We start from the raw sequence: 12,440 nt of genomic DNA on the forward strand, positions 1-12,440 counted from the left end.
TCTGTTGAAGAGGTGGCTCTTCCCCTGGCCTAGGCCAATGGCTCTACACATACTTTTGATCCCTTCTCACTCTGCTAGGGGCTTGACTCTTCTTTAAAAATTTTTTTAAAAAATTTTAAGTTTTTTATTTTTAACATATGTTTTTAAAACTTTGGGTTACAAATTTTCTCCTTTCCTCCCTCCCAACCCATCCTTATTGAGAAGGCAAGCATCTCCATACAGATTATAGATGTGTAGTCACGCAAAACACTTCCATAGTAGTCCTGTTGTGAATAACTAAGTATATTTCCCTTCATCCTATCCTACCCCCCCATTTATTCTATTCTCTCTTTTGACCCTGTCCCTCCTCAGAAGTGTTTGTTTCTGATTACCACCTCCCCCAATCTGCCCTCCCCTCTATCAACCCCCTGCTCTCTTGCCCCCTTCCCCTCTTATTTTTCTGTAGGGTAAGATAGATTTCCGTACCCCACTGTGTATGTTATTCCCTCCTTAAGCCAAATCCTGTGAGAATAAGATTCACTCACTCCCTCTCAGCTTCCCCCATTTCCCCTCCACTGTAAAAGCCTTTTCTTGTCTGTTTCATGTGAGATAATTTACCCCATTCTATTTCTCCCTTTCTCCTCCTCCCATTATAATCCTCTCTCACCCCTTAATTTTATTTTCCAGATATCACCCCTTCATCTTCAATTCACCCTGTGCCCTCTATCTATACATATATATAATTTTTTCCCCTCCCACTAGTCTAATACTGACAAAGGACTCATGAGTTACAAATATTATCTTTCCCTGTAGGAATGTAAACAGTTCAACCTTAATAAGTCTCTTATGATTTCTCTTTCCTGTTTACCTCTTCCATGTTCACTTGAGTCTTGTATTTGAAAGTCAAATTTTATATTCAGCTCTGCTCTTTTCCTCAGGAATGTATGAAAGTCCCCTATTTCATTGAATGACCATTTTTTACCCTGAAGGATTATACTCAGTTTTGCTGGATAGATGATTCTTGGTTGCAGTCCCATCTCCTTTGCCCTATCATATTCTATGCCCTCCGGACCCTTAATGTAGAAGCTGCTAAATCTTGGATTATTCTGATTGTGTTTCCACAATACTTGAATTGTTTCTTTCTGGCTGCTTGCAATATTTTCTCCTTGACCTGGGAATTCTGGAATTTGGCTACAATATTCCTAGGAGTTTTCCTTTCGGGATCTCTTTCAGGAGGTGATTGGTGGATTCTTTCAATTTCTATGTTGCCCTCTGGTTCTAATATATCAGGGCAGTTTTCCTCAATAATTTCTTGAAAGATGATGTCTAGGCTCTTTTTTTAATCATGGTTTTCAGATAGTCCAATCATTTTTAAGTTCTCTCTCCTGGATTTATTTTCCAGGTCAGTTGTTTTTCCAATGAGATATTTCACATTCTCTTCTATTTTTTTATTCTTTTGGATTAGTGTTACAATGCCTTGATTTCTCAAATTGTCACTAGCTTTCAATTTCTACATTCTAATTTTTAAGAAAGTATTTTCTTCAGTAAGCTTTTGGACTTCCTTTTCCATTTGCCCAGTTTTGCTTTTTAGGGCATTCTTCTCCTCATTGGCTTTTTGGACCTCTTTTGCCATTTGGGTTAGGCTATTTTTTAAGGTGTTATTTTCTTCAGCATTTTTTTTGGGTCTCCTTTAGCATCACTCTCAGTTTTTCCTCTACTTCCCTTACTTGCTTCTCAAAATCCTTTTTCAGTTCTTCCATGGCCTGGGACCAATTCATATTTTTCTTGGAGGCTTTGGATGTAGGAGTTTTGGCTTCATTTTCTTCTTCTGGTTGTGTTTTAATCTTCTTTGTCACCAAAGTAAGATAATATAGTCTTACTCTTTTTGCACTGCATTCTCGTGATCCTGGTCAATTACTAGACTTATAAACTCTTTGTTAAGGTAAGAGTCTATTTCCAGTGTGGAGAATGTACTGTTCCAAGCTTCAGGGGTTTTGTGCAGCTGTTTTCAGAGATACTTCTAGGGACCTGTAAATTTTCAGTTCTTCTATAGTGCTATGATCAAGGGCGAGGTGTTTACTCCTTTCCTGGCCTGTGCTCTGCTCTAAGAGTGACCACAAGAACTCTTATCTGTCTCAGAACTGTGAGGATTTCCTCTTCACCACCACTATAAGCTCCACCATGCCAATGCTCCTCCTTGCCCCAGGACCACCACCCAGAACTGTGACCCAGATCCAAGCATGGGCAAAGCAAGAGAATCTTGCACCAGCAGAAAGATCCCTGCAATCCCCCTCTGATCAGCCACTCGATTCCCCCTCAGTCTGTGGGCCAGAAGCTCAGGAGGTATCTGCCACCCCAGGGCCAAGCTTGGGAACTGGAGCTGAGACAACCTCGCTACTCTCTCTCACCACAGACACAGACTTTTCCTACTGACCTTCTAGGTTGTCTTTGGTGTTCATGGGTTGATAAGTCTGGAAACCACCACAGCTTCTTGAGATTCAGTCCTCTGAGGCCTGCTCCAGGTTCCCTCTGGCCTACATGCCCACACCAAACTGCGCTCCTCTCCCAGCCTTGCATGATATACCTTTCTGATCAACCATCCAGGTTATCTTGGGTTGGAAATTTGTTTCATTCTGTCTTTTTGTGGGTTCTGCTGCTTTAGAATTTGTTTAGAGCCATTTTTATAGGTGTTTGGAGGGGTTTGGGGGAGAGCTCAAGCAAGTCACTGCTTTTACCCCACCATCTTGGCTCTGCCCCCCTAGGGGCTTGACTCTTTCCTTATTCCTCTTTTATGTTCAAATTTCCTTCTCTGCTTCACCTGCCTATAAGCATATCTCCATTTCCCCTATCCTTGGAAAGCTTTCATTTGATTGTGCCATCTCCTTAAACTATCATACTTTACCTCTCCTTCCCTTCCCAGCCAAATTGTATGTATTTCAGCTTCCACTCCTTCATTTCCCTGTCATTTCTCAACTGTTGCAGTCACAACTTCTGTCACCACCATTACACTGATGCTACATTCTCCAAGACTACTAGTAAACTCTTAATGGCTAAATTTGATGACCTGTATTAGGTCCTCATCCTTCTTGATCTGTCTGCAGCTTTTGAACACTGCTAACCACCCACTTCTGGATATTTTCTATATCCCAGGCTTTCACGCAACTCTTCCTGCTTAGTTCACCTCCTACCCATTTGTATGAACCTTCTCAGTAGCTTTTGCTGGATCATCATCAATATCCCATCTTCTAATCATGGCTCTCCTTCATGTCTTGAGCCTTTTCCTTTTATCTCTCTATCCATTCTCTTAGTGAGCTTATCAGCATCAGTGGGCTCAATTATCTACCCTATTCAGATAACTCCTAAATTTATAAATCTATTATTATTATTAATCTTATTATTATTATTATTGCTTATTATCATTCTGCAACTGCTTCACAGAGTTGTTGTGAGAATCAAATTAAATTTCGTTATATATATGTACACAAAGCCCTTATCACTCTTCTGAGTTTCAAGCCCACATAACCGTCTACTGTCCATCTCTAAATGGATGTCCATAAGCAACTCAATCACTGTGTTGCAAGTGGAAATCCTAAGCTCTCCCTCTAAGTCCTACTGGACTCCAGCTACTACCAACCTAGCTTTGGACTTCTCAATTTCTTTCTTGAACCATAGTAATAGCTTCTTCACGGGTCTTCCTGCACCTAATCTCTTCAATCCAATCAGCACACAGCTGCCAAAATGATCTTCTTAAACCATAGGACTGACTTGGCTCACTATTGCCTCTAGGATAAAATAGAGATCCTTCAGCTTGGCATCTAAAGCCCTTCACCATCTGCTTCCACTCTACCCTTCCAGATTTTGTCCACATTGTTTGCCTTCAGAAACACTATGTTCTAGCTAAATTAGCCTCTTAGATCTTCCCTGACTTTGGCATTCCACCTCTTACTTCATAGGGTCTTTGCACTATGCCTATAGTACTCTCTTTTCTCCCTTCTGATTCTTAGACTCCTTATCTTCCTTCAAGCCTGAGCTCAAATGTCATCTTTTACAAGAAAGCTTTCCTGATTTGTCCAGCAGTCAGTTCCCTCCACTAACCATCTTATATTTACTTTTCTATGTATTGGCTGTGTCTCTCACCCTTCCTACCCTCAATAGAATGTAAGGTCCTTGAGTATAGAGACTGGGTTTTGTTGTGTTGTTTCTGTCTTTGCATCCCTTAGTACCAAGTACACCACTTTACACATGCCAGGCTCTTAATAAAAATGCTTGCTGAATTGAATAGAATGTGAGGTTTCTGTTATCTTTTTAGATTTCATTTAAAGAGCTTTTTAGGGAGGTGATTAATCCTCAAAGCATAGCTCAGAGACCACCCATGAATTTCAGGATAAGGACTTGCCCAAATCAGGGCAAAGAAGCTGAAAACAGAAACTCCTCTGCACCGTCCCTGACTGTTTTGTGTCTGTTGGCATGATTTTAGAACATTACCTGTGAGCACTGGCATATAATTAAGGTGGGGATGACATGACCACGCAGAATCTCTTGTGATTATGTTGAAAACCTTTCTTCTTGATCAAAGCTTAAGAAACACCAAAGTGTGCACAGAAGTCAATTTTTTTTTATAGGTTGATAGTCACCATTTTGATTTTGACAAGCGTGGTATTTGAATAGTGCTTTTACCTTTTCAAAGCATTTTTCCTGTATCTTATCTCATTGAATTTTTAAAAAGAAAAAAGAAAGTTGTATTGAGGCCAATTTGTAATACATTCCTAGATATACTACCACTCTTAACTCTCCACTTCCCCTTTGCTCTGCCATTGAACTATTGCTTGGAACAAAGGAAAGCAGTTAACAAAATCAACCACTCAGTGACCGCATCTGAAATAGCATCCTGCAACCCTCTACCACACCGCTAAAGGAGAGAGAAGCTTTCCATCATCTGTTCTCCATAAGTAAAATAGGTCATTGCAGTCACTAGGAGTTCAGCTTACTGAAAAAGGATGCTAAATCCTTTTCATTTACATTATTATAGTCATTGGGTATGCTTTTCTCCTTATTTATTATTATTTTTGCTTATGTCATTCTGCAACTGCTTCACAGAGTTGTGAGGATCAAATGAAATTTTATATATGTATGTATGCATGCATTTTGAAAAGCACTTTGTAGGGGCAGCTAGGTGGTGCAGTGGATAGAGCACTGGCCCTGAAGTCAGGAGGACCTGAGTTCACATCCAACCTCAGACCAAACACTTGACACATAGCTGTGTGACCTTGGGCAAGTCACTTAACCCCAATTGCCTTTAAAAAAAAGCACTTTGTACTTGGTTGGCATTATATAAATGCTTATTTCTTTCCTTCTTCCCCTTCTGCATTAGTTCTGCAAAGTTTTCCCATATTTCTCTGAATTTCTCATATTTATAATTTCTTTCTTTCTTTTTTTGTGAGGCAATTGGAGTTAAGTGACTTGCCCAGAGTCATACCGCTAGTGAGTGTTATGTGTCTAAGGCCGGATTTGAACTCAGGTCCTCCTGAATCCAGGGCTGGTGCTCTATCCACTGTGCTACCTAGCTGCCCCTATAATTTCTCATGATATAATAATATGTATGACATGATAACCACAATTTATCATTTGCCAATCAATGAGCAGCCATTTTGTTTCTACTTTCTTGCTACTACAAAAAAGCTGCTGTCAATGTTGTGATATACATGGGTTTTTCTTTCTGTTATTGATCTCACTGCGGTCTAGACTCAGTAGCAGGGTCACTATATCAAAGAGTATGAAAAAGTTGATAAACTTTGTCACATAGTTCTCCATTTTTTTTAACTAATTGGACCTGTTCACAACTCCATCAATAGCATTAGTTTGTTTTTCTTTCTATAGCTACTCCAACAATGACTATTACTGGTTTGTTTGTTTTTAATTTTGTCATCTTTGTAATTTTCAGAGTGGTAGGTGCAACTTCAAAATTTTAACCTGCATTTCTTTTATTAGAGATTTAGAGCATTTTTAAAATATAGTCTTTGACCATTTGCAATTCTTTTGAGAGCTTTTTTATTCACATCCTCTGACATTTCATCTATCAGGGAATAATTCTTGGTTTTAGCCATTTTTGCCCATTCCCTATATAACTTGACTGTTAGATTTTCATCATAGATTCCTCCCACCACCATCATTTCTTTTCTTATTCTAACTATGGCAATTTTATTTCTGCTAAAGTTTTTAAAAACTTTGTGTAAATTATATTTTAAATTTTTGCTTTATACATATATATATATATATATATATATATATATATATGTTTAATTTTTACTCTCCCTTCTTTGGCTAAGGATTATCCCTCTTGTGATAGGTATAAAAGCTACCTTACTCTTTCATGAATTCTTAAGATTACCTTTGTAAGTTTCCTAGGTATTATAATTTTTTGAAAAATAAATTGATTGAGCTACAAGAAAGTATGATGTAAATGGTAGAACCAATAGTAGAGCATACACTGAATCCTCTTCATTGGAGGTGTTTGATGAGAGTTTGTATATTTTCAGTGATATTATAGAGACAATTTATACTTCACATGGGGTTATACCAGATTATTGCTGAGGTCTCTACCAATCCTATGACTCTATACTTATGAATGGCAGTATAATTTAGCGATGTAGTATTTTGACTTGGAATAAAGAAAAACTTAATCTGAATATTTATTTATCACTTACTAATTGTTTTTTGCATCATTTACTACATCAATATTTACTATATCATTTACTAATTATGTGGCCATGGGCAAGGTAATTGAACTGAAGGTGTTTCCTCACCTGCAAAATGGAGAAAATGATAGCTTATAGCACCTACCTCAAAAAATAGTTGTGAGGATCAAATGAGATAATTTATATAAAGTGACTTGCAAACTTTAAAACACTGCAAAAATGTCAGTTATCATTCCCCAATAGAAAAATGGTCAAAAGATAAGAACAAATTGTTCCAACCTCCCCCCAAAAAACCCAAAAAACTTCTAAAACTATATGACAGAATGTTCCATATCACTAGTAATAAGAAAAATGCAAATCAAGACAATTTTGAGGTTCACCTCATGCTCAGCAAATTGGAATAGATAACAGAACATGGGAATAGTTGGCGTTGAAAGGGATGTTGAAAGACAGGCACATTAATGTGCTGATGGGAGACTGAATTGTTCCAGTCTTTCTGGCAAGCAATTTGGAAATAATGCAAAGTGTTTAAAATGACCATACCCTTTTATGCAACAATCCAACCTGTGGACATATACCCCTAAGAAGTCAACGATTCACATATGCACACACACACACACACACACACACGGATGTATATGTATATATGTATGTATATGTATAGGTATATGTATATATCTATATCTATGTATATATATGTATATACGTATGCATATGTATATGTATGCACACACATATATGGACTATCACCAGAGGCCTTCATTGAAGGATAAAGATACAGTCTCCTTTTAGATTGAGAATTCAGATTGGGAATATTAGAATCATTAACATTATAGTATCATAAAATATTGTCAATCACCAACCTTATAGTGATTGTTGGATGGAAGGTGATACCAGGGGAATGACTGGGGAATAGAAATGAATGAACCATCAGTCCTCTTATTTAGCAGCTCGCTACAAAATTTCATCTTGTTAGAATCATTGTTTTCACTGAAATATAAATAAACATTTATGATGCAAAAAAAAGAAAAGAAAAATAGCATCCTAGATCTTAGATGGGAGAGCTGGAGGTGTCTAATCTACTTTGAAAGGGTGGGGTATACCATAATAAGCATTTTTCCCCATGTCCCTAGTTCTCCCTAGAGAACAGCAGGAGGAAAATGAGGTGTTAGAACTATAGCCAATTTCCCCATCTTATGCTCCTACTTCTACCTGTACAATTGAAGGAGGGGTCCTTGTCTTTTGCAACCACAATAGTCATTTTCAGGCTCACATCTACATTTGGGCAAGGATGTTCACTGTGTAGGAGATAGAAGGAGATGGTGGGTGAAAGATGATAGCGTAACTCTCTGTTCACATCATTGTCATCTTAAGGGAGCCCTGGATCAGTCATGGTCCATTTCACTAAGACTACATTAGTGAGACTAATTAGTTAAAATAAGAAGCTATCAGTTAATTTGTGGGCATATGCTCCTCAAAGGTTACCCCAACATGCTGAGGTTGATGACCCTGGGTCTCTATGTTTCCCCCCTCTCCTTTCAATTGAAAGTGTCTTTCTTACCTTTTTCCCCAGTTGCAAAAATTGCTAGCTCTGGCTAGCTGTGGGTCGGACACTAAGTATGTCAGAACAAGGGCTCTCCCCTCCTTTCTTCATCGAAGAGAACACGCTTAAAAGAGAGAGAATAAACTTCTGCATTAAACAGACATCCTCTTTATTGATAGTGGGTCAATGAGATCACAGGAGGATTTAGCTATCAGACAGCTAACAGAATCGGGGATGCAGAATACTAAAGTCGAAAGCCAGGCCAATCATTCAATCTATAAGTGGATAAGCAGAGCACATGAGTGAATGCCAAGGCTCCAGCAAAATCTTTCCTAAGTTAAGCAAGTCTGGCATACATATCAGAGGCTGAATAGTGTAATGGAGAGAAAGCTAGAAGGGGAATCAGAGGGCTTTGGTTTCAGGCCAGGCTCTGTTGTTTTCTATCTGGGTGACCTTGGGCAGAAAGAAGCCTGCCAAAAAGCAGGACCAAGATACAGGGAAAATAGGAGTCTTTCCTCTCCACTCAAAAGGGATGTAGGTCATCGAAATACTCCATTGTCAGAAATGTAATCCACAACAAAAGAAAGAAGTCATAAGCCAAGTCATGGTTCTGACATTTACTAGGTGTATGACTACAGGAACACACTTTAGTGCTTCAGATTACTGACCTGTAAAATAGGTATAATACTTTTTATCCTAACTACTTCATAGGCTTATTGTAGAGAAAGTCACTATGCAAATTGTAAAGCCTTTATCAACACCAGCCATCATTACTGAGATAGTGGTGAAATAATGACAAGAATCCTGGGTGTGGGAGTAGAGGACAGGTTTTTGTTATTTATTTCCTGTAAAATATTGGGCAAGCCACTTCAGTATTTAAGATCTTAGGTCTACACTTGAAAAATCAGAGATTGGAAAAAAAATAAGCACTGACATCACTTCAAACTTTAAATCTTCTTAATTCTGAGCTTTGACATCTCTAACACTCTTCTTACAGTGAGTAATGGGCCATGCTTTTGTGTTGATCCTCTATTACCTAGCCTTACTTCTACCTTCTGTCCATGTCTTTTTAAGATCAGAGTTGGGTGGTAAATTCCTACATCCATGTTGCTTTCTTTAGAAAACATTCCCTTTTCTTTCTTGTTTGGATTGGTTCTTTTTGTGTTTTCAGAATTTTTATTCTCAAAAGTTTCCCATTCCACTTTCCCCAACTCCAGCTTGCTTTTCCTTTATATTTGAAGCCATAATGTTCTACTTATCCTTTTCTGAACCCTTTGAAATCTCTCCCTAAATCTAACCAGACTTAGGGTACATGTTTGACAATTCCTAGATTTTTTTCTATCTTATCACACATTTTGATGTGGAATTGTTACTTCCTCCCGAAGTATCTATCATTTCCACCCCAAGCAATCAGTTCTTTCTTGTTGGTGAAAATCATATCTAGAATTTGCACCTTTGGATTCCTTTACCTTTCAAAGGGTGCAGTTATCATTGTCCAATCCAAGATATCATTAGCTGCTCTGGTTTTGGTAGAGAGTACAGCAGATAGAAGGCTAATTGAAGTCTTCTGTCACTACCATATCATGCACTTGTGAGAAGTTTGAGATTTGTTTCCTGAACTCCTCAGCGATTTCTTCCTTCTACATAAGAAGAATGAAATATACTGTAATTATAATATTGTTTCTCCCCCTCCTGAGCTTCAACCAAATGATATCCACCATGTTTCCTTCAGTTGTTTCCTAAAATGTGCTTACATGAGTATACAGTTGTATAAGATCACTATTATTAACATAACAATGTTTTTTTTTTGTTACTGTAAGTCTCCATTTTACATATAAAGATACTGAGGCTCAGAGAGATGTCCAATGCAAGTCTCAAAGAGAATTGCCCAAGATCATACTATAAGTAATGGAACAAAAATTGGAATAAATAATGAAAATTTTTTTTTATTAATTTGTTAATCACTCTGCTAAATACTAAGGATAAAATATCAAAATGAGATAGTCCTTCCCCCTCAAAGAGTTTGCATTCTAATAGTGGGAGAGAACACATATGGGGAATGATGAACAAGAAAAGGAAGTTTTGCTCTGAAAAGTCCAAGGAATGGTAACTGATGTCATTGTGAAACTGACTGAGCCTCCTTTTCCAAAAGCAATGGTAGCATTGATTTGAGTACAGTTCATAGATTAAGAGGTGGTAGAAGAGGGTATGATGGGTTGAAGTAGCAGCATCAAGATGGATGGAAAGATGAGGAGAGTAACTCTCTGGTCTGGGGATACTGTGACTCAGAGGGTTTGGTGATGGGTAGATGGCAAGGATGTATAGCTTGATGGGGATCCAGGAGAATGGGAAAAGCATAGAATGGCTACTTTTGAGCTTCATTCTGAGGCTGCTTGATGAAAAATAAATAATCCCAAGGATATTCATTGCCCCCTCTGCTGCACCATAGACTGGTTTTTCCAGTTCTTGCTAACTACTAGTATGTGTGTGTGTGTCTACAAGAGTTTATAATTGTGTGAGTTAGGACAGATAAAGTTTTATGATTGTTAAATTTTTGAAAATCAGAATAGCATGCGTTACTTGAGGGGAGGGATTATTTCATTTTTGGTTTGTAAAACATGTTGTTAAGTCATGTCCAACTCTTTGTGACTATTTGGGGTTTTCTTGGTAAAGATACTAGAGTGGCTTACTATTTCCTTCTCCAGATCATTTTACAGATGAAGAAACTGAGGCAAACAGGGTTAAGTGACTTGCCTACAGTCACACAGCTAGTAAATGTCTGAAGCCAAATTTGAACTCAGGAAGATGACTCTTGTTTTTTGGAGGGGTGGCTATTGTGGTTAAGTGACTTGCCCAGGGTCACACAGCTAGTATGTGTCAAGAGTTTGGTCTGAGGCTGGATTTGAACTCAGGTCCTCCTGACCTCTGGGCTGGTGCTCTACACACTGTATCACTTAGTTGCCCATAACATATAACAGGTACTTAATAAATGCTTGCTGATTTATTGAATGGATAACAACCTTTCTGAATTGTTCTCTCCCCCAGACTTTTGCATTTACAAAAATAAATATTGATAACTGAGATTTCAGTTCCGTTGATCAATTTTCCAGATTTTTTTGGTCGATGTCTCTTTCTTTTGGCATATAGTAACTTCAAGCCATTTTGCTAGGGATGACTTCAGGAGAAAATGGAGCAAGACAAGCTGCATCAGAAATAGTACTCAAAGTTACTATTCAATCTGTCTTGTAGACATTCCGAGTTTAAAATTTAGATTGGTTCTTACTGAAAGGCAACTGAAAGTCACTTCATAAGTATGTGCACACATATACATTTATATCCCTTATTTAAAAAAAAGCAATACAGCTCAGTTCAGCTTGTTTAGAATTTTTAAAAAAAAATAGTTACTTGAAAATAGGCCGGAATCTTACTCTAAGTGTAGCAGCTTTTTTGCTAATAATCTCTTCAGTGCATGCACCAATAGAGATAAAGAAAGATGAATCACTAGACACAAGATTCAGAAGTCTGTGTTTTTAGTCACAGTGGTGACAGCAACATAGGCTTTTTGAGCAAGAATGGCCATTCCAGATCTTCATTCTACAGATCCAGAAACAGAGGTACACAGAGCTGAAACCATTTTGCCAAGGTGGCACAGCAAATCAGTGTCAGAATTGAGACTAGAACTCAGATCTCCTGACTCCTGGTCCAATGCTCTTTGTGCCATGCCATTGGGAAATATAGTTCACATTTGTTTGTTTGTTATTGAGTCATTTCATTCATGTCCAGATCTTTGTGATCTCATCTGGGGTTTTCTTGGCAGAAATACTGGAGTGATTTGCTATTTTCTTCTCCAGCTCATTTGAAAGATGAGGAAACTGAGGCAAACAGGGTTAAGCAACTTGCCTAGAGTCACACAACTAGTAGATGTCTGAAGCCAGATTTGAACTCAGGAAGAGTTCCATATTTATTCTATGCATTTCCCTCCCTAGTTCATATACCAGGACTCACCATGCATCCTCTTCTCCAACTCTTAAAACTGGCAGTCTGCAGTTCCATCCTTTTTTAACTTTAGTGATGTGGGGAGTGCCAGAGGTGTCATAATCCATGAACATTTCACTGCTCTGACCTTCAATTGTTTGCTCATACTTAAAAATAAAGGGACTGAACTTGATACTCTCTAAGGACCATTTTGCCCTAACACCCCGTGATTCTAAAATTCTCTGAAA

The sequence above is a fragment of the Phascolarctos cinereus genome, unplaced genomic scaffold (assembly GCF_003287225.1).
Source record: "Phascolarctos cinereus isolate Bilbo 61053 unplaced genomic scaffold, phaCin_HiC Scaffold_4;HRSCAF=312, whole genome shotgun sequence".
Lineage (NCBI taxonomy): Eukaryota > Metazoa > Chordata > Mammalia > Diprotodontia > Phascolarctidae > Phascolarctos > Phascolarctos cinereus.